Raw genomic sequence first — 19,316 nt, forward strand, 5'->3', positions numbered from 1 at the left:
TCCCTAACAATCCATATGCAACCCAAGAGAAAACAAAGGAAACACTACAATAAAATGACAAATATGTAATTTATGACAAGAAAAATTATTTAAGAGGTTACACCTATGTATGTTTTACTTTAATAAAAAGGAAAAAGAGGCAAAAGCTTGTCACTTGTGTTTGTAGTATAAAATTCCTTTATTATCTGCTACTTATAAATAATCAGACCAAAGAAATTACACCAAAAGGTTTAGACTAAAAGTCACATAACGTAGCAGTGGAACCTCAAAGCCTGGCCTTGGATTATCCCAGTGCACTTTCCTCTACATGCTACAGGTTTTTTTTTCTTAAAAGATACAAAGCTTTATTAAACAAACCTGGAATCAACATTATTACATAAATTAGACAGCAGTAAAAATTTCCTAGGGCATATATACAATCACAGTGATTTCCATGGTGCAACAAACAGACAAGACTAAAAATAGGCACTCCCCTCCCCGACCCCCCATGAGAAGGCGAGATCACCCCACAGGGCTCCCAGTTCCAGCTCGCCAAGGGGTGCACAAACCTGCAAAGGCACTCTGCTTGTGTGCATGGCATCTGGCAGCAGTCACAGGGGCCCCAGAAGCACATTGACAACATGGTGAGGCTGCCCAGTGTTCAGCACAAAAAAAGAATTCAGCTACGACAGCTGAGCAGAGCTCAACAGCCATCTCAGAGCACAAGGACTGTGGAAAGGCTTCAATTCCCATCCGCTAAAACACATATGTAATGCCTTGTACATACAGAACAGACGTGTCCACCACGGAAGATCAAACTAAGCATCAACAGAACTTCCCAACACATGATGATTTACAGAGAACCGTGACAGGGCATCCTCCTTTTATTAGCAAGGACTGTTCTGCTGGGTGTAAGGCCAGAAAGTTTGCAAAGCAAACTTGATTATGAAAAGGCTTGGTGAAAATACAGCCCCCACCTCCACCAAGACACACACACACACACACACGCACACACCCCAAATAAATTATCCAAATGCATTAAGACACCTGTTCTTGTGCTTTTCTTCTTGCTTTTGTTAGGTGAATCCTGCCCGTTTAAGTTAGACTAATTAGAAGGCCTTCTTGCCTCCGTCAGCAACAGAGAAAAACAGTGCATAAGACTCCTCCAATGTGTGTAAAATGCATGCTAGGTAGATTGAAGGAAAAACGAGAGGAACCCGGGCACCCCATTTCAAATCTCTACAACTGGAGAAATCAAAGGCTGCAAGGACTGTGTAGACCTGATGCAAAGTTAACTGGCTGCAAAAATAAAACCCAAGCCAGTGCTGTCTTGCACCCTGTTCACTCAGTAGCTGGAGCAATGAATGATTGTGACATTCTGGTGTGATATTTGTGCAGCCTGAGGTGCACCTGGCTACAGAGTGGAGCCTTGGGGTCTTTAACAGTATTAAGCCATAGTTTCACAGTTACAATGGTCCAAAGAACTAGAGGCCATGTAGGTCAAACACAGAAATGGTGAACACATCCCAAACCACTCAACTGTTTAGTTCCACTGGTGATTTTTTTTAACGGGTAGTGATTTCAAATGATTTGGTGGGTGGTTTTTTGTTTTGTTTTGTTTTGTTTTTTCTTTTTCTTCAGAGCAAACAAATGATTTGGTCTTTAAGTATGGACAGAAAAAAACAAAACGCTGAACGAGAAATTCACTAACAAGTGACTGTGCAGTTGTTTGAGGGCATGGAGAGGGAATGGGGTTGACAGCATTTTGAAGGGATGAAGTGCACGATCTTACCCCACTACTGGGGGGTTTCTGATTCTTATTCTATCATGCTGACAGCAAATATAATTTGCCCATCGCTGGCTATAGATATGTTTAGGCTAAGCAGGATTTAGACTTCTGTTGGGAAGGAATTAGAAGAATTCAGTAGAGACAGTGTATACTATTCAGTTGTCACTTTATTTTCTTCCTGGTTTTATCAATGCCTATGAAAGCAGGCTGGTGGCATTTCCCTTGAGAAAAACAAGACTTGCCCCACTATACTTCCTATTGTGGCATATCCATTTCCTAAAGATATTATCTTATAGTGTTCCAATTTAAGAAAATACTTCCAACTCATAAAATTACATGAAACAAAGTACATTTGTAATTTTTTTCTGATACAAATTTTGTGATTATCGTGATGAATTTTCCTCCACATTTAGCACAGTGATTGTTTCACGTGATCATCTATGTGGAAATTTTGGAATGCCCACCCAGATAAACTATTTTTATTTTTATTTTTTGAGATGGAGTCTTGTCCTGTCGCCCAGACTAGAGTGCAGTGGCACAATCCTGGCTCACTGCAGCCTCCGCCTCCCGGGTCCAAGCGATTCTCCTGCCTCAGCCTCCTGAGCAGCTGGGGCCACAGGCACCCACCAGCATGCCTAATTTTTGTAGTTTTAGTAGAGATGGGGGTTTTGCCATGCTGGCTAGGCTGGTCTCGAACTCCCAACCGTGGGTGATCTGCCCACCTCGGCCTCCCAAAGTGCTGGGATCACAGGCGTGAGCCACCATGCCGGGCCAGGTAAACTATTTTAAAATTATACATAGTGATTGTTCTATGTTTATAGCTCATTTTGATTAAATTAACCTCTACAGGACATTGGGCCATTTAAACTATGACCCCGCCATGGGGAAGTTACCAGGTAGCCTGTCTCACTTCAAATGTTGAAATGTGCATGATGGTCAAAAGTGGGTTTCACACCATCACACGTTCTTGGAAGTGCTTCTAATTTCTCATTTGTTCTGTATGGCTGGAGGCTGATTACAATGTCCGTAAAGAACAAGGTCATCAATGTGCTTTGCATATTTCATTTTCATGCATATCTGTTTGTTGCGGGAAGTCAGGGACCCCAAACGGAGGGACCGGCTGAAGCCATGGCAGAAGAACGTGGATTGTGAAGATTTCATGGACGTTTATTAGTTCCCCAAATTAATACTTTTGTAATTTCTTATGCCTGTCTTTACTGCAATCTCTAAACATAAATTGTAAAGATTTCATGGACACTTATCACTTCCCCAATCAATACTCTTGTGATTTCCTATGCCTGTCTTTACTTTAATCTCTTAATCCTGTCAGCTGAGGAAGATGTATGTTGCCTCAGGACCCTGTAATAATTGCATTAACTGCACAAATTGTACAGCATGTGTGTTTGAGCAGTATGAAATCTGGGTACCTTGAAAAAAGAACAGGATAACAGCAATTGTTCAGGGAATAAGAGAGATAGCCTTAAACTCTGACTGCCGGTGAGCCAGGCGGAACAGAGCCATATTTCTCTTCTTTCAAAAGCAAATGGGAGAAATATCGCTGAATTATTTTTCTCAGCAAGGAACATCCCTGAGAAAAAGAATGCACACCTGGGGGTGGGTCTCTGAACTGGCCCCCCGGGCGTGGTCATCTCTTATGGTCGAGACTGCAGGGGTGAAATAGACCTCAGTCTCCCATAGCGCTCCCAGGCTCATTAGGAAGAGGAAATTCCCACCTAATAAATTTTGGTCAGACCGGTTGATCTCAAAAACCCTGTCTCCTGATAAGATGTTATCAATGACAATGGTGCCCGAAACTTCTTTAGCAATTTTAATTTCGCCTCGGTCCTGTGGTCCTGTGATCTCACCCTGCCTCCACTTGCCTTGTGATATTCTATTACCTTCTGAAGTACTTGATGTCTGTGACCCACACCTATTCGCACACTCCCTCCCCTTTTGAAAATCCCTAATAAAAACTTGCTGGTTTTTGTGGCTTGTGGGGCATCACGGAACCTACCGACATGTGATGTCTCCCCCGGATGCTCAGCTTTAAAATTTCTCTCTTTTGTACTCTGTCCCTTTATTTCTCAAGCTGGCAGATGCTCAAGGAAAACAGAAAAGAACCTACGTGAATATCGGGGCAGGTTCCCCAATATCTGTTCACAATTAAGGCAAGGCATTTCAAGCTTTTCCTGATGCTAATTTTCATCTCAGTATGAAATCCTGGATTACAAAACAGGCAACCTAAAAATAGGCATTTTTTAGTACGTGGACTCATGGGTCTATGTACTTTTTAAAGTGTGCTGAAGAATAGTGTTTCATTTATGGTTTTATTAATAATTTTTAAAGCAGAATTTTCAACAATATTATTACTATGATTTATTTTTATAGTCAGCAAACACGAGACTTCATGCTCTTCCTTCTAGCTGCACATCTCGGTGCACAGTGTAACCTTTTTTAAAAAAAATATGGAATGCGGCATGAATCTGGATCTTCCTTGCACAGGGGGCCATGCTAATCTCCTCTGTGTCATTCTAATTTCAGTATACCTGCCGCTGAAGTCAGCACCAGTTTCACCTTTTCACATTCACAGTAAAAATGATGGGAAACTGCATGTGAAATGTTTCGAAAATGATGGCCCTCAACTGTTAATCCCAACAGGATGGTGACTGAGACGCACAGGCTGAAAATACAGTTGTCTAAAACATTTCCACATTTCATCATCTGAACATCATTTTCCACTAAGTTATTAATTGTAAAGACTTTATTCTACTGAACCTACTAATTATTCTCACCTGCTGAGTTGACCACCACGTGAAGAAAAGGTCATTAATGAAAAAGGGTGGCTATGTTCTGTTTCTGCAGTTTCACTGTGTTTTAACATTTTTTTCTTTTTATAGAGATGGGGTCTTGCTATGCTGCCCAGGCTGGTCTCAAACTCCTAGGCTCAAGCAATCCTCCTGCCTTGGCTTCCCCAAATCCTAGGATTACAGGAGTGAGCCACTGCACCCAGCTTCATGGTCTTTTAAAGCCTTAAGGTGGATGTGTCTTCATTCCACCTTTCATTCCACCTTCAAAAGCACAAAGCCATTGCCTTTTTTTTTTTTTTTTATTTAGACAGGGTCTCACTCTGTCACCCAGGCTGGAGTGCAGTGGTGTGATCTCGGATCACTGCGGCCTGGACCTCCCCGGGCTCAAGTGATCCTCTCATTTCAGCCTCCCGAGTAGCTGAGACTATAGGCAAGCGCCACCATGCCCGGCTAATTTTTTTGTATTTTGTAGAGAGATGACATCTCACCATGTTTCCCAGACTGGTCTCCAACTCCTGGGCTCAAGCAATCCACCCACCTCAGCCTCCTGAAGTGCTGGGACTACAGGAACAAGCCACTGCACCCAGCTTAGATGAAATTTTTGAATGTGACACAGGTTTTTTAAATACAGTATATTCCTCCAACAACTTCAATGTCATTGTAGATTCTTGGAATAAATTCGCTCCCATATCTTCTTCTGTTTCTTCTTTTAAAGTCTCAAGTTACCAGGTAGGAAGCACTAAAGATACTGAAGATGGACCTCCCCATGATGTTTTCTTCACCCAAACTAAAAAATGCATGTGAGATGATTTTTTTAAATCCATGCAACATACCCTTCAGATGTTGTCCCCAAGAGAAGGGATTTTTGAAAAAACAAATTGAAAAATAAAAATTATAGGCTCTGTGAAGTATGAACATTTACATCATTGCACAATTTCTGTGGATCTGTCATAATGACTTCTATAGATACACACAGGTGCATGCACACACACACACACACACACACACACACACACACACACACAGTTTGCGGTTATAATTGAACAAGTCCAGTTCAAACTTATAAACTTAAGTCTATGAGAAAAACCAAGACATCACAGTAGGAACACAACACTAAAGGATAAGATAAAATCTACAATCAAACAATTTCCAAAACCTTCCTACAGTGTGGAATTCCAGTTGCTTAAATAATGCCAGTTATATTAATTTCAACTGTGCTCTGATCTGTTTCTATACATACAGGCACAAAGACAGAAAAGTGGAAATGTCCTTATCACGTGAAGAAGACATTGCTACTGGTCTGCTCAGGAGCAGCTCTTTGTTGCAGGCAGATTCCAGCCTTCCTGCTTCTTCCAGATGTGAGCTCCTGTCCTCAGAAATTCTTGAAGATTTCTAAACCCTTCTGCGGCACGGTCGCGGATGTGTCCCAGTCATTCTCGGGGTAAGTTCCGAAGTTGGAGGTGTCGCCGTTGCGGGCTATCTTGGGCACGATGGGAGGCTTCAGTTTTCTCTGCAGAACAGCTTCCCAGTCCAAGGAGCGGAACCACTGATGGCGTTTCACATCATTCGCCCCGTTCTTCATATTTCCTAACCGCCTTGTTCTGTCAACCACGAGCAGTTTCTTAATGAGATCTTTTACATGGAAATCCAAATGTCTGGGGAAATCTATCTTGTCTGCAAGAATTTTCTGATAAATGCCAAACGTGTTGTCACACACACACACACACACACGGAGGAAACCCTGAGAGCATCTCGAATATCAGGATGCCGAGGGCCCACCAGTCCACAGCCCTTCCGTGACCCTCGCTCTGAATGACTTCGGGGGCCAGGTACTCGGGTGTTCCGCAGAGGGTCCAAGTCCTGTCTACCAGCTTCTTGGCGAACCCAAAGTCCGTGAGCTTGATGTGTCCGTCCCTATCCAGCAGGATGTTCTCCGGCTTCAAGTCCCTGTAGATGATCTCCTTGGAGTGCAGGATGGCACAGATGATCTCCGCAGAGTAGAAGAGCCCCTGGTTGCGCAGGTAGCTGAAGAGCTCACAGCCTGGAACACATTCCATGAGCCTGAAGAGGAAGCGCTAGTCATGCCCCGTCCAGCACAGCCTGATGAGAAACGGGTGGATGATTCCTTCTGGACGCAGATGAGGGACGGGCGGATGACTTCCTTCCGGACGCAGATGAGGGACGGGCGGATGACTTCCTTCCGGACGCAGATGAGGGACGGGCGGATGACTTCCTTCCGGACGCAGATGAGGGACGGGCGGATGACTTCCTTCCGGACGCAGATGAGGGACGGGCGGATGACTTCCTTCCGGACGCAGATGAGGGACGGGCGGATGACTTCCTTCCGGACGCAGATGAGGGACGGGCGGATGACTTCCTTCCGGACGCAGATGAGGGACGGGCGGATGACTTCCTTCCGGACGCAGATGAGGGACGGGCGGATGACTTCCTTCCGGACGCAGATGAGGGACGGGCGGATGACTTCCTTCCGGACGCAGATGAGGGACGGGCGGATGACTTCCTTCAGGACGCAGATGAGGGACGGGCGGATGACTTCCTTCCGGACGCAGATGAGGGACGGGCGGATGACTTCCTTCCGGACGCAGATGAGGGACGGGCGGATGACTTCCTTCCGGACGCAGATGAGGGACGGGCGGATGACTTCCTGCCGGACGCAGATGAGGGACGGGCGGATGACTTCCTGCCGGACGCAGATGAGGGACGGGCGGATGACTTCCTGCCGGACGCAGATGAGGGACGGGCGGATGACTTCCTGCCGGACGCAGATGAGGGACGGGCGGATGACTTCCTGCCGGACGCAGATGAGGGACGGGCGGATGACTTCCTGCCGGACGCAGATGAGGGACGGGCGGATGACTTCCTGCCGGACGCAGATGAGGGACGGGCGGATGACTTCCTTCCGGACGCAGATGAGGGACGGGCGGATGACTTCCTTCCGGACGCAGATGAGGGACGGGCGGATGACTTCCTTCCGGACGCAGATGAGGGACGGGCGGATGACTTCCTTCCGGACGCAGATGAGGGACGGGCGGATGACTTCCTTCCGGACGCAGATGAGGGACGGGCGGATGACTTCCTTCCGGACGCAGATGAGGGACGGGCGGATGACTTCCTTCCGGACGCAGATGAGGGACGGGCGGATGACTTCCTTCCGGACGCAGATGAGGGACGGGCGGATGACTTCCTTCCGGACGCAGATGAGGGACGGGCGGATGACTTCCTTCCGGACGCAGATGAGGGACGGGCGGATGACTTCCTTCCGGACGCAGATGAGGGACGGGCGGATGACTTCCTTCCGGACGCAGATGAGGGACGGGCGGATGACTTCCTTCCGGACGCAGATGAGGGACGGGCGGATGACTTCCTGCCGGACGCAGATGAGGGACGGGCGGATGACTTCCTGCCGGACGCAGATGAGGGACGGGCGGATGACTTCCTTCAGGACGCAGATGAGGGACGGGCGGATGACTTCCTTCCGGACGCAGATGAGGGACGGGCGGATGACTTCCTTCCGGACGCAGATGAGGGACGGGCGGATGACTTCCTTCAGGACGCAGATGAGGGACGGGCGGATGAGTCCTTCAGGACGCAGATGAGGGACGGGCGGATGACTTCCTTCCGGACGCAGATGAGGGACGGGCGGATGACTTCCTTCAGGACGCAGATGAGGGACGGGCGGATGACTTCCTTCAGGACGCAGATGAGGGACGGGCGGATGACTTCCTTCCGGACGCAGATGAGGGACGGGCGGATGACTTCCTTCCGGACGCAGATGAGGGACGGGCGGATGACTTCCTTCCGGACGCAGATGAGGGACGGGCGGATGACTTCCTTCCGGACGCAGATGAGGGACGGGCGGATGACTTCCTTCCGGACGCAGATGAGGGACGGGCGGATGACTTCCTTCCGGACGCAGATGAGGGACGGGCGGATGACTTCCTTCCGGACGCAGATGAGGGACGGGCGGATGACTTCCTTCCGGACGCAGATGAGGGACGGGCGGATGACTTCCTTCCGGACGCAGATGAGGGACGGGCGGATGACTTCCTTCCGGACGCAGATGAGGGACGGGCGGATGACTTCCTTCCGGACGCAGATGAGGGACGGGCGGATGACTTCCTTCCGGACGCAGATGAGGGACGGGCGGATGACTTCCTTCCGGACGCAGATGAGGGACGGGCGGATGAGTCCTTCAGGACGCAGATGAGGGACGGGCGGATGACTTCCTTCCGGACGCAGATGAGGGACGGGCGGATGAGTCCTTCAGGACGCACTTCTCAATGTGCGTGTGCTGCTCCTGCCAGGCGGATGACGTCAGGAATGCTCATCAACTTGAGGGCGAAGAAATGCTTGGCTGTCTTCTCCTTCACCGGGTACACCCGCCCGAACGTCCCAGTGCCCACGGTGGCCAGCGTGTCAAAGTCCTGCAGGCGGTAGGCAGGCGGCTCCGGCGACCAGGCCTTGGGGCTGGGGCAGAGCGGGGGCGCCCAGCCGGGGGTCTCCTCCCACACCTCTCAGGGGTCACTCTGAGCCTGTCACGGCTGCCCACGCCACGGCTGCCTGGGCCAGTCGGGGCTCCTCCATGCGGACGCACTCAGGTCCGGGGCACCGGGCCAGGCTGGAGCGCTCGGGGAGGCGGGCTTCCCAGGACGCAGCCTCGGAGGGCGGCGCGGCGGTGGCATCAATGGAGGCTCCCCATGGGCGCCCTCGCCTCCCAGCACGCGGCCCGGCATGGCTGACAACGCCCCCGGGTGGGAGCAGCCGCCGGCCTCGTGGGGGGGTGGGCACCGAGTGCCGCGCGGCGGCGGGAAAGACGGGGCCCGCGGCCCGGGCTGCGGGGGCAGGGAGGGAGCCCTGCGCATTCCCAGTCTTGCGCCCGCCGCCTCCTCCAGCTTGGTAGCTGCCAGCGTGCTCTACGGTGTTTTTGTTTGTTTTTTACCAGCTGATTCACAACTCAAGTAGCACACTGAGGGTGGACAATTCGGACTGCCTAAGCATCCCAGCATCGTCTGTTCTACATATCACTATTCCAAATGGCATGCTGCTGTGTTTGTGAATCCAGCCTCCCACATTGGGTATGTCACCATTGACCTATAACAATTGGAATGACACATCTTCACTAGGGGCAGGCCTTGGCCATCCTCCACAGCAGACTATTAAGTAACAAAATAAGCAGTACTATTTATTTACTTCTTACTATGCTGTTTTTAAAAAAAGCCTCTGATGAAATCCTGGTGGCTTCTTCTCTGTTCTTACCAATCCAGGAAGTGTAGAGAGCTGTTGAGCCCTGTTTCCAAATCCCCAGGTGAAGCTGCACTGACATGCCTTCTGTCCATACAGCCCTTTCCAAGACTCAGCTGTTTGTGATCACCCCCAAATGTTACCCTGATTCTATTACCAATTTGTAATAAAACTCACTTGTATGGTGGAAAGGCTGTTGCCAATTAATTTTATTTTCGTCACCCATCTTCCCTTCCATGTAATCGTCAAATTGTTTATTGTACATATTAAAAATGACACACAATCAAGAGGGCATATGCTATATTCAAACAAAGAATGCTATGTGAGCCATGCGTGGTGGCTCACGCCTGTAATGCCAGCACTTTGGGAGGCCAAGGGGGGTGGATCAATTGAGGTCAGGGGTTTGAGACCAGCCTGGCCAACATGGTGAAACCCCATTTCTACTAAAAATACCAAAAAAAAAAAAAAAAAATACCCGGACATGGTGGTGCACGCTTGTAATCCTAGCTACTTGGGAGTCTGAGGCAGGAGAATTACTTGAACCCAGGAGGTGGAGGTTGCAGTGAGCCAAGATTGCACCACTGCACTCCAGTCTGGGCAACAGAATGAGATGCCATCTCAAAAAAAAAATGCTATGCGATACAAAAATGATGTACTTGTCAATAGTCCAGTGAGTCAGGGGAACCTTTTCTCTTTATTGTGGAGAAAAATAGCACAATCAGAAAAAAAATTAAAAAATAATTTTCAGGAAAACTGACAGTTAAAAATCCAATTCTGTTTTACACAAGTAGTCTTTTGTGTTTTGCAGAAAAACAAATATCTGTTGATTTGGAGATGGACAATATATGGTCCTTAGCAAATAAAAGAAGTTTAGCTGTGGGGAAACCTGCACTTCCTCATAATTTATTGGATAGCTTAAAAAGATGTCATCAGCAATTATAAGTGTGCTTCTGGGGTGCTTACTTCACAGGCCTCAAAGGGAGAAATGAGTCTGACAGGAGGCTTGAGGCACTTAAAAAACACACAGACATTCTGATTGCCACCCCTAGAAAGTGCCTTTTTTTTTTTAAAGTTACAAAATATGAAATGCTTCATAAATTTACATGTCATCCTTGAGCAGGGGCCATGCTAATCTTCTCTGTATCATTCCAATTTTAGTATATGTGCTGCCAATATAAGCATAGAAAGTGCTTTTCAGATGGCCAGGCACAGTGGCTCATGCCTGTAATCCCAGCACTTTGGGAGGCCTAGGTGGGCAGATCACCTGAGGTCAGGAGTTAGAGACCAGCCTGACCAACACTAAGAAACCCTGTCTCTACTAAAAATACAAAATTAGCTGGGTGTGGTGGTGCATGCCTGTAATACCAGCTATTTGGGAGGCAGAGGCAGGAGAATTGCTTGAACCCGGGAGGTGGAGGTTGTGGTGAGCCAGGATAGTGCCATTGCACATTTTTCAGGTAAAACCATGCTTCAACTCTACTGCCTTCAATGATTAGGTAGGCTCTACCAAACAGCAAACACCTGAGCCATTCTCACTGGAAAGAAAATCACAGGCAGATCACATTCCATATCTCAATGCTTCTAAATATCAGAGAACTGCTGGGACAGTGGTGTGTGCCTGTAATCTCAGCTACTTGGGAGGCTGAGGCAGGAGGATTGAGCCCAGGAGTTTGAGACTAGTCTGGGCAACATAGTGAGATTCCATTGCAAAAAAACAGTATGTGAAGTAAATTTAAAATAAATATCAGAGAAGTGTACTTTGAAAACAAAGCAAAAATTCTGAAAAGGAAAAACACAAGCAATCCAGGGTGTGCACAAGCATGTATTGTACCCAATGCAGTAAGTAACTGGACTACAGTTCATTCCAACTACTTGGTAAGGTTCATTGTGAACTGCAAACTTAGAAAGGGATCACTGTTTGCTTTTCCTTTATCTTAAAAAAAATATATAGGCCAGCTTTGCAATTAAGAGGGGATACATGGTGTTTACTGTAAAGGCTTTGATGTGAGTTCAGTTCTACCCTCTTTAAAATAACCAGAAAAACTCAGAAATGGTTTGCTAGTCTGATCTATGATCCTACTGTTAGAAAAGGCATTTTGTCAACCATAATTTTCGAATGTGCATTTTGATAAAGCAAGACAATTTTTATACTGTCATAAGTGACAATCAAGACCAATTAAAGTTTAATATTTAGGTCAAGTGTCCAAACATCTGGGCAGTCCATGTCTGCAAAGTGCAGCCCTAGTGGGTTGTGTTGAGGAAGAGGTGGGAGGTACAGCAGCAAGTCCAGCTGGTGCCCAGGGAGATATTTTGGATTTCTGGAACATTGCCTTTGGTGATTGTGTTAAAACTATTTCTGACTTGAATGGTATTGTTTTCAGCCTGTCATTTCAAAGGTGCCACCCAAAATGCCAGTATTATTTGTGTGCAGAGAATACAAATAAATTGAAAACCACCGTCCTTGGTTTCTACCTCTTCCCCTCCTGTGCACACTTGAGTCCACCTAAAATTTCTCTCTTAAACATCATCAGCTACTTCCTAAGGGTCAAACCATCTGGTGGTTTCTCGGATCTCATCCCACTGTTGCTCTCAGAGATACTAAACCCCACATAAATTTTCCTTCTCAAAGCTCTATAAAACCTTTCTTAGTTTCCTCATAGAATTTTCTGTTCTCCTGCCTCAAATTTCCCTCACGTTCCTTCTTCTATCCAGTACTCCCCTGACCCACCCTCACCTTTTCTCTCTCCACTCTCAGGGCAATCACACTTTCTTCTATGATGTTCATAATACTTGTATACAAATGACTCATATTTGGCTCTGTCCTTCTAATTTCCAACAGAGCATTTCTAACTCTCTGCTGGATGCCACGCTGTGCTGATAACAGTGTCAGAAGTCACTCAGGTGAGAACTGAACTTTTCTTCCTCCTAAGGCTTCCTTTCTTATTTGAGTAAACAGAGCAGCATCTCAGCATGCCAGTGAAACGATGGCTCTTTATTTCAGGTTGATCCTGTTCCTCCTTTTTAAATTCTTTTTTCCAGTTATACTTGCACACATTATTTAAAGACTAAGTCTTTCAGTTCTAAAAACTTTCCTTGAATTTCTTTGGTACTTTCTCTTTTCCAGTCCTTTTTTCTCTTTCTGATACTTCTATTATTCAATTATTGGACCTTGGTGACCAGTTCTCACATTGTATCATCTCTCTCTCTCCTATTTTCTAATTTCTTTGTCCTATTGCTGTAAAATCTAGATTTCCTCAACTTACTTTTACTACATTTCTACTTTTTCATTTTTGCTATCACATTATTAATTTATAAGAGGTATTTGTTTCCCCACTGAATATTTTTTTCTTTTTTGAGACAGGGTCTTGCTCTGCTCTGTCACCCAGGCTGGAGTGCAGTGGTGCGATTATACGATTGTAGTTCACTGTAACCTCAAACTCCTGGGTTCAAACCATCCTTCTGCCAAGCCTCTCAAGTAGCTGGGACTACTATACTCAGCTATTTAGGGTTTTTTTTTGGAGAGACAGAGTCTCATGATGTCGCCCAGGCTGGTCTTAAACACCTGGGCTCAAGTGATTCTCTTGCCTTGGCCTCCCAAAGTGCTGGAATTACAGTTGTAAGCCACCATGCCCAGCCCCTCACTGAATATTTTTTATGTAGTATCCTTTATAATTTCTTTGAGGGTATTGATAAATTAACTTCCTCTTTGTTTAATCTGTTTCGTGTTTGTTTTGATCTCTGCCTTTTGGGTTAGAGGCTTTCCCCTAATTCCTGTTGATCCTTGGCTATTCACTCACATTATATGTAAGAGTGAGCCACTTAAATGCCAGTTAGCTCTATGTACATGGTGATATTTGCCACTATGGGCTTCATAGTAGGGTGATTTGGCTGGGTAATTCATTTGGGGAACCCCAATATCAGTGTCTTTAGGTCTTTTTTCTTGGGTTTGTTAAATTCCCCAGAAAAGTCTCTTCTAGCCTCCTACTTAGAGTTAGAAGTGTTCTGGCAATAGAGTTGGGGAGAAGGCCAGGGAGGATGGTGGTTATATTTAGTATGTAAATGTTTAATTAATCCTGTTTTCAGTATGTTATTCCTATCTCCAGCTGTGTCTGGTGTTCCCCAGTCCAAAGACCTGTTGTTTCACACTCTCCGGGAATTAACCTCTAATCTGCTAGGTGGTGGAGGGAGCAATGGCTAACTACATGGAATGGGGCAGAGGATCTAGAAGTAATTGTTTCCTGAATTGCTTTTCCACCCACCACCCCATGGTACAGCATGGTACTCAAGACTACAAGCTCCTGAGCCGTCAGAGGAATCCAGCTCATAAGTCAGGTTTTTCAGTTTTCCCCATTCCAGATAGGAATGTAATGTTCCTGGGTTGACTAAGTTAGTTTGAACCCGCCACTGCAAAATTGTAACTGGGACAGTGGAAGAGATCGGACTTAACCAACTCCATCTTGCTTCTTACCTCCAAGCTGTCCTTGTTCATCCCTGGGCATAGGCTGAACTAATTTTGAGAGGAATTTATTGTTTAAAACAAAGATAAGAGGCAAATCCCCTTCTTGCCTGGGGACGAGACTGCCTTTGTAGGATTAACAAATTAGTCACAAGATTAGAAATTATGGTTTAGGAGTCATGCAGCTGGAGGCTGCAAGATTCTGACCCTCCCTAAACTGCTCCTAAGTCAGTAACTATTTTGTAGACCCTGCACTTGATGGATCAGCTGGCACCACCCAGATCGATAAACTGGCTCATCTGATCTTGGTTCTTGTGGCCCTCACCCAGGAACTGACTCAGCACAAGAAGACAGCTTTAATTCCCTGATCTCTTCTCTTTCCCAACCAATCAGCACTCTTGACTCACATCCCCTTCCCACCAAATTATCCTTAAAAACTCTGATCCCTGAATGCTCGGAAAGACCGATTTGAGTTATAATAAAACTCCAGTCTCCCCTACAGCCGGCTCTGCGTGAATTACTCTTTCTTTATTGAAATTCCTGTCTTGATAAATCGGCTTTGTTTAGGGAGTGGGAAAGATGAACCCACTGGGCGGTTACGAGTTTTCAACCTACCTACCTTTGAGCTTCCAAAATTGTTTTCTCCTTTTCCATTTTGTCCTCATGTGTCTTGTTGCTTGTGATTTGGCCTCTTTATTGTTGTTAGTGGGTGTCTGAGGGCAGAAAAGCTGATGTGAGCATTCAGCCAGGCCTGGATCCCATTCCCATTGCCCTTGCCTTCAGTGGGATTTCTGCAATAAACTCTTCCACTCTATTGTGGCAATAAACTCTAGCCACTATATTGCCACTAAAGTCACTTTCTTCAAATACAAAACCAGTCATTTACTCAAACACCTCATCAGCTGTCCATTGTGTATAGAAAAGTCAATACTCCATAGCACATCACTCTAGGTCTTGGATGACCTGACTCCAGTATAAGTTTATAGTGTGACTTATACCACCTACCACACATATCCAAATCTGCAACAATTTTAGTTTTAATAGTGTACATCCCTCATCTTCTATCTTGAAGGCAGGAATAAATTACATAGGGAGTCTGAGAAGAGGTTGGAACCCAACTACCTGAATCCATTACTTCAGCTCTGCCACTTTACTGGCTGGGTGATCTTGGGCAAGCTACTTAATCTCCATGTCTGCAAAACAAGAATAATAATAATAATAATGATAATAGGACCTACTTTCTAACATTGTTACAAGGATTAGAAGAGCACTTAACAGTGGCTAGCAAGTAGGAAGTGCGAGGTAAGGATAATGATTATAATTCTCTGCACATCTGTCTCCTCCAGTAGATTATCAAGTCCCTGGAGAAGGATCACTTCTCATTTATTCAACATTTGTGCTGTGCCTATGATGTAACGATGTAAAAAGAGCTTAGCAAATGGAAAGACTGTTGACTTATGGTTCAAATATAATGTGACAAATGATACAACACAGGAAAGAGCAAAGCGCAGAGAATAGAGCATGCAGAATTGAATGGTGAAGAACGGATGGGGGAAGGCTTCACAATCTAACACTGAAGATGGGGCTTGATGAATGAATATGTAAGAGCCAAGAGTTGTGCAAGGAACAGTGGATGGGGAGAAAACCACAGACAGCCTGGAGAAGCAGGTTGGGGCCAGTTGCACAAGGCCCTGCATAACCTGTTTATCATACACTTTATTGTTTGACCAGTGTTTGCTAATCTCACTGTTCTAGCATATCAGGCGTGTCAGAGAATTATGAGGAGTCAAAGTATTTTGTTACTAATAATAGCTGAAATGTGGGTACTTAACTTTTTTTTGAGATGGAGTTTTGCTCTTGTTGCCCAAGCTGGAGTGCAATGGAGCGGTCTCAGCTCACTGCAGCCTCTGCCTCTGGGGTTCAAGCGATTCTCCTGCCTCAGCCTCCCATGTAGCTGGGATTACAGGCGTGAGCCACCATGCCTGGCCAGGTACTTGACATTTTAAAAATAAATCAGGACACACTCCCAAATGATGTTGAACAAAAGAATACATAATCTATGACTCCATTTATAAAAGAAAGAGAAAACCAGGCAAAGATTGTCTCTGTTGTCTCAGTTCATGACACAGTTACCTTCAGGGGTGGACAGTGACAGGGAGAGGATTCAAGAGGGACTTCTGGGTGCCTCATGCTATTTCTTGATCTGGGGACTGGCTCCACAGGTGTGCTGTTTCTGAAACTTCAACAAGCTGTATACTTATAGTGCACTTTTCTGTATCTCTTCTGCTTTAAAATAAGTCAGTCAGGTGCACGGCACCATGTGCTCACTTGTATTTCCATACGCTTTTACTGGAAGGGGTGAGGTTACAGACTGCTCTTGTATTGTACTCTGGGAATTCACTGTGCAGACATGCATCAATAGTTTTGTGTTCCTTTAAGAAGTAACTCTGGGAGTAGCGCTTAGATGCTCAGAAAGGCCAAGGATAGTGATCACACCAGCCAAGGGTCACCTTTAGCAAGAGCAGGGCTTAGTGAGTGTGTGATGAATTGACTTACACTCGAGTTAGTTATAAATGTAGAGATTCTGAAACACCAACTTCGCATACCTGTAAGATTGCTTTTCCCTCATTTTACATGTAATGAGGGGCTGACAGTTCCTTGCTAACCTTATGGAGAAACACAAGTCAAAACCACATCTGCATAAGCATGAGTTATAATGCATTCAACATTTATGTACCCTTAGGAACAAGAGTCGATTTTTTTTTCCCAGTTATTTCCATCAAAAAACAGCCATGTGTCACTTGACAGGGACATGTTCTGAGAAATGAGCTCTAAGGCAATTTTGTTGTCATGTCATGTATGTCACAGAGTATACTCACCAAACCTAGATGGCATAGCCTACTACACACCTAGGCTATATGGTATAGCCCATTGCTCCTAGGCTACAAACCTGCACACAGCATGTTACTGTACTGAATACTGTAGGCAACTGTAATACAATAGTAAGTATGCGTGTATCTAAACATGCCTAAACATAGGACAGTCACACTAAAAATAACGGCTTGATAGTCTTATGGGACCACTGTACTATGTGGTCTGTCATTGAAATATCCTAATGCAGTGCTGCATGTATCCCGCTAAAAATAGTACAAAAAGATGAGACTTTGTCTTCCACATCAGACCCATCTCCCAAGGCAACCACTATTATGACTTCCTTATGTTGTCTTACATACATATTTTATACATGCACAAAAGCATATATATGAATATGTATTACTCCCGCCCTGCTTCTTTCCCTAAATAATTGCAAGCCCCATGTATTTACTTGTTTTTTACTGGAGATGTTTCACATCCACAAACATGCATAGAACGCATCTACCATTCCACTGACTATACAAATTCTGACTTACTTTACCAGGTATTTCTAGTAAAACTCTAAAACCTTAACATTTTTTACAAACTATGTGCCATCCTTGAATACACATTCTTTGACGTGCTTTTTCAATTATGGTAGAAACTGCCTTAACGCATAGCCTCACCGACAGCATGTTAAAACGCAAACCTTTTGACCTTTGCATTGCTATTTGGCTAACACTGGTACTTCGCTGTTATTTTAATCAGCAACTTTCTATTTAGCTCCACTGATTTTTCCATGTCTACCTGAATTAAGTACTAAACTGTTTCGAATACCATAGCCTTAATATATATTTTAATGTCCGGTAGGTTTAGTCTTTGTTCTGTTTCTCTGCAAAGAGATCATTAAAAAAAAAAAATGGACAGGCAATATTTTAGACTGCCTTAATGCCAGACTTCACAGCACAATATAGCTATTGCTCCTATTACACAAACATATTAAAATGGAATTTACTGCTTCCCCTTAAGAATATGGAACATAATTATTCATGTCACAATTTTAAATAGGAAAATTATGTAGTGATTAAATTTTTTTTTTAGAAAGAATCATGTTCATACAGTAGGCCAGGTATAATCACTTCTCAAAGAAACGGCTAAGATTTTACATTTGTAATATATCGCTTTCTGTGTAAATACCCCAGAAGGAAATAGTAACTGTATTTGGTTAGTGAGCCTCCTGGATTCAAGTCCATCAAGAACACATGAAAGTGGCCGTATCTGGGATTAGGGTCTTTGCAGCTGTCATCAAGTTGAGATCATACTGGATGAGGGTGGGTCCCAATCCAATGACCGATGTCCTTGTAGGAGGGAAACTGGACACAGACACAGGAAAATGCCATGCGAGGCAGGAACTGCAGTGACGCCACTACAAGACAAGGGACACCATGGCTGGCTGGCTGCCACCAGAAGCCAGAAAGGGGCAGGGTGGGATTCTTCTCCAGACCGTGAGGGCATTGCCCTGCTGAAGCCTGAGTTTGGATTCTGGCCTCCAAAACTATGAGGATAATTCCAGGTGTCTGAAGCTGCAGCACACGTGGCAAGTTGTTATGGCAGCCCTAGCTGAGGAACGCAATCACCACCCCCGATTTTGTGTCACTTAGAACTGCCATAAATCTCCAGTGGTATATAGCTATACTGAGTGACTTGTCACTTGATGTCTCTTTTTCAGTCACTAGGTTGCTTCCAATAAGGCAAAAAGTAAGAACTTGTCTAGAAAACCCAGCCGGGCACAGTGGCTCATGCCTGTAATCCCAGCACTTCGGGAGGGCGGACAGGCGGATCACTTGAGGTCAGGAGTTCAAGACCAGCCTGGCAACATGGTGAAACCCCCGTCTCTACTAAAAATACAAAAATTAGCTGGGCGTGGTGGCGGGCACCTGTAATTCCAGCTACTCGGGAGACTGAGGCAGGAGAATTGCTTGAACCCAGGAGGTGGAGGTAGCAGTGAGCCGAGTCACGCCACTGCACTCCGGCCTGAGCGACAGAATGATACTCTGTCTCAAAAAATAAAAAAAGAAAACCCTTTTGTGGTGATGATTTTATACTATTACCTCATTGAGACATAATTTATATTAAGGAAAAACCATACCTGGAAAATAAAATGTCAATG

General features: G+C 45.5%; 1 long non-coding RNA gene and 2 other non-coding genes across 3 annotated transcripts; 1 reads left to right on the top strand and 2 right to left on the bottom strand.

The window, feature by feature from the left end:
• Window positions 1-4,227: 4,227 nt before the first annotated feature.
• On the bottom strand, window positions 4,228-4,330 carry LOC112437217 (U6 spliceosomal RNA). The gene has a single exon (XR_003025858.1). It is a non-coding gene; the product is annotated as a U6 spliceosomal RNA (small nuclear RNA).
• Window positions 4,331-8,872: 4,542 nt separating this feature from the next.
• Window positions 8,873-10,338, top strand: LOC134729107 (uncharacterized). The gene is made up of 3 exons (XR_010109993.1): window positions 8,873-9,029; window positions 9,539-9,671; window positions 9,861-10,338. It is a non-coding gene; the product is annotated as an uncharacterized LOC134729107 (long non-coding RNA).
• Window positions 10,339-10,912: 574 nt separating this feature from the next.
• On the bottom strand, window positions 10,913-11,019 carry LOC112437381 (U6 spliceosomal RNA). The gene has a single exon (XR_003026000.1). It is a non-coding gene; the product is annotated as a U6 spliceosomal RNA (small nuclear RNA).
• Between the last annotated feature and the right edge of the window lie 8,297 nt (window positions 11,020-19,316).

Source organism: Pan paniscus, chromosome 16 (assembly GCF_029289425.2).
Source record: "Pan paniscus chromosome 16, NHGRI_mPanPan1-v2.0_pri, whole genome shotgun sequence".
Lineage (NCBI taxonomy): Eukaryota > Metazoa > Chordata > Mammalia > Primates > Hominidae > Pan > Pan paniscus.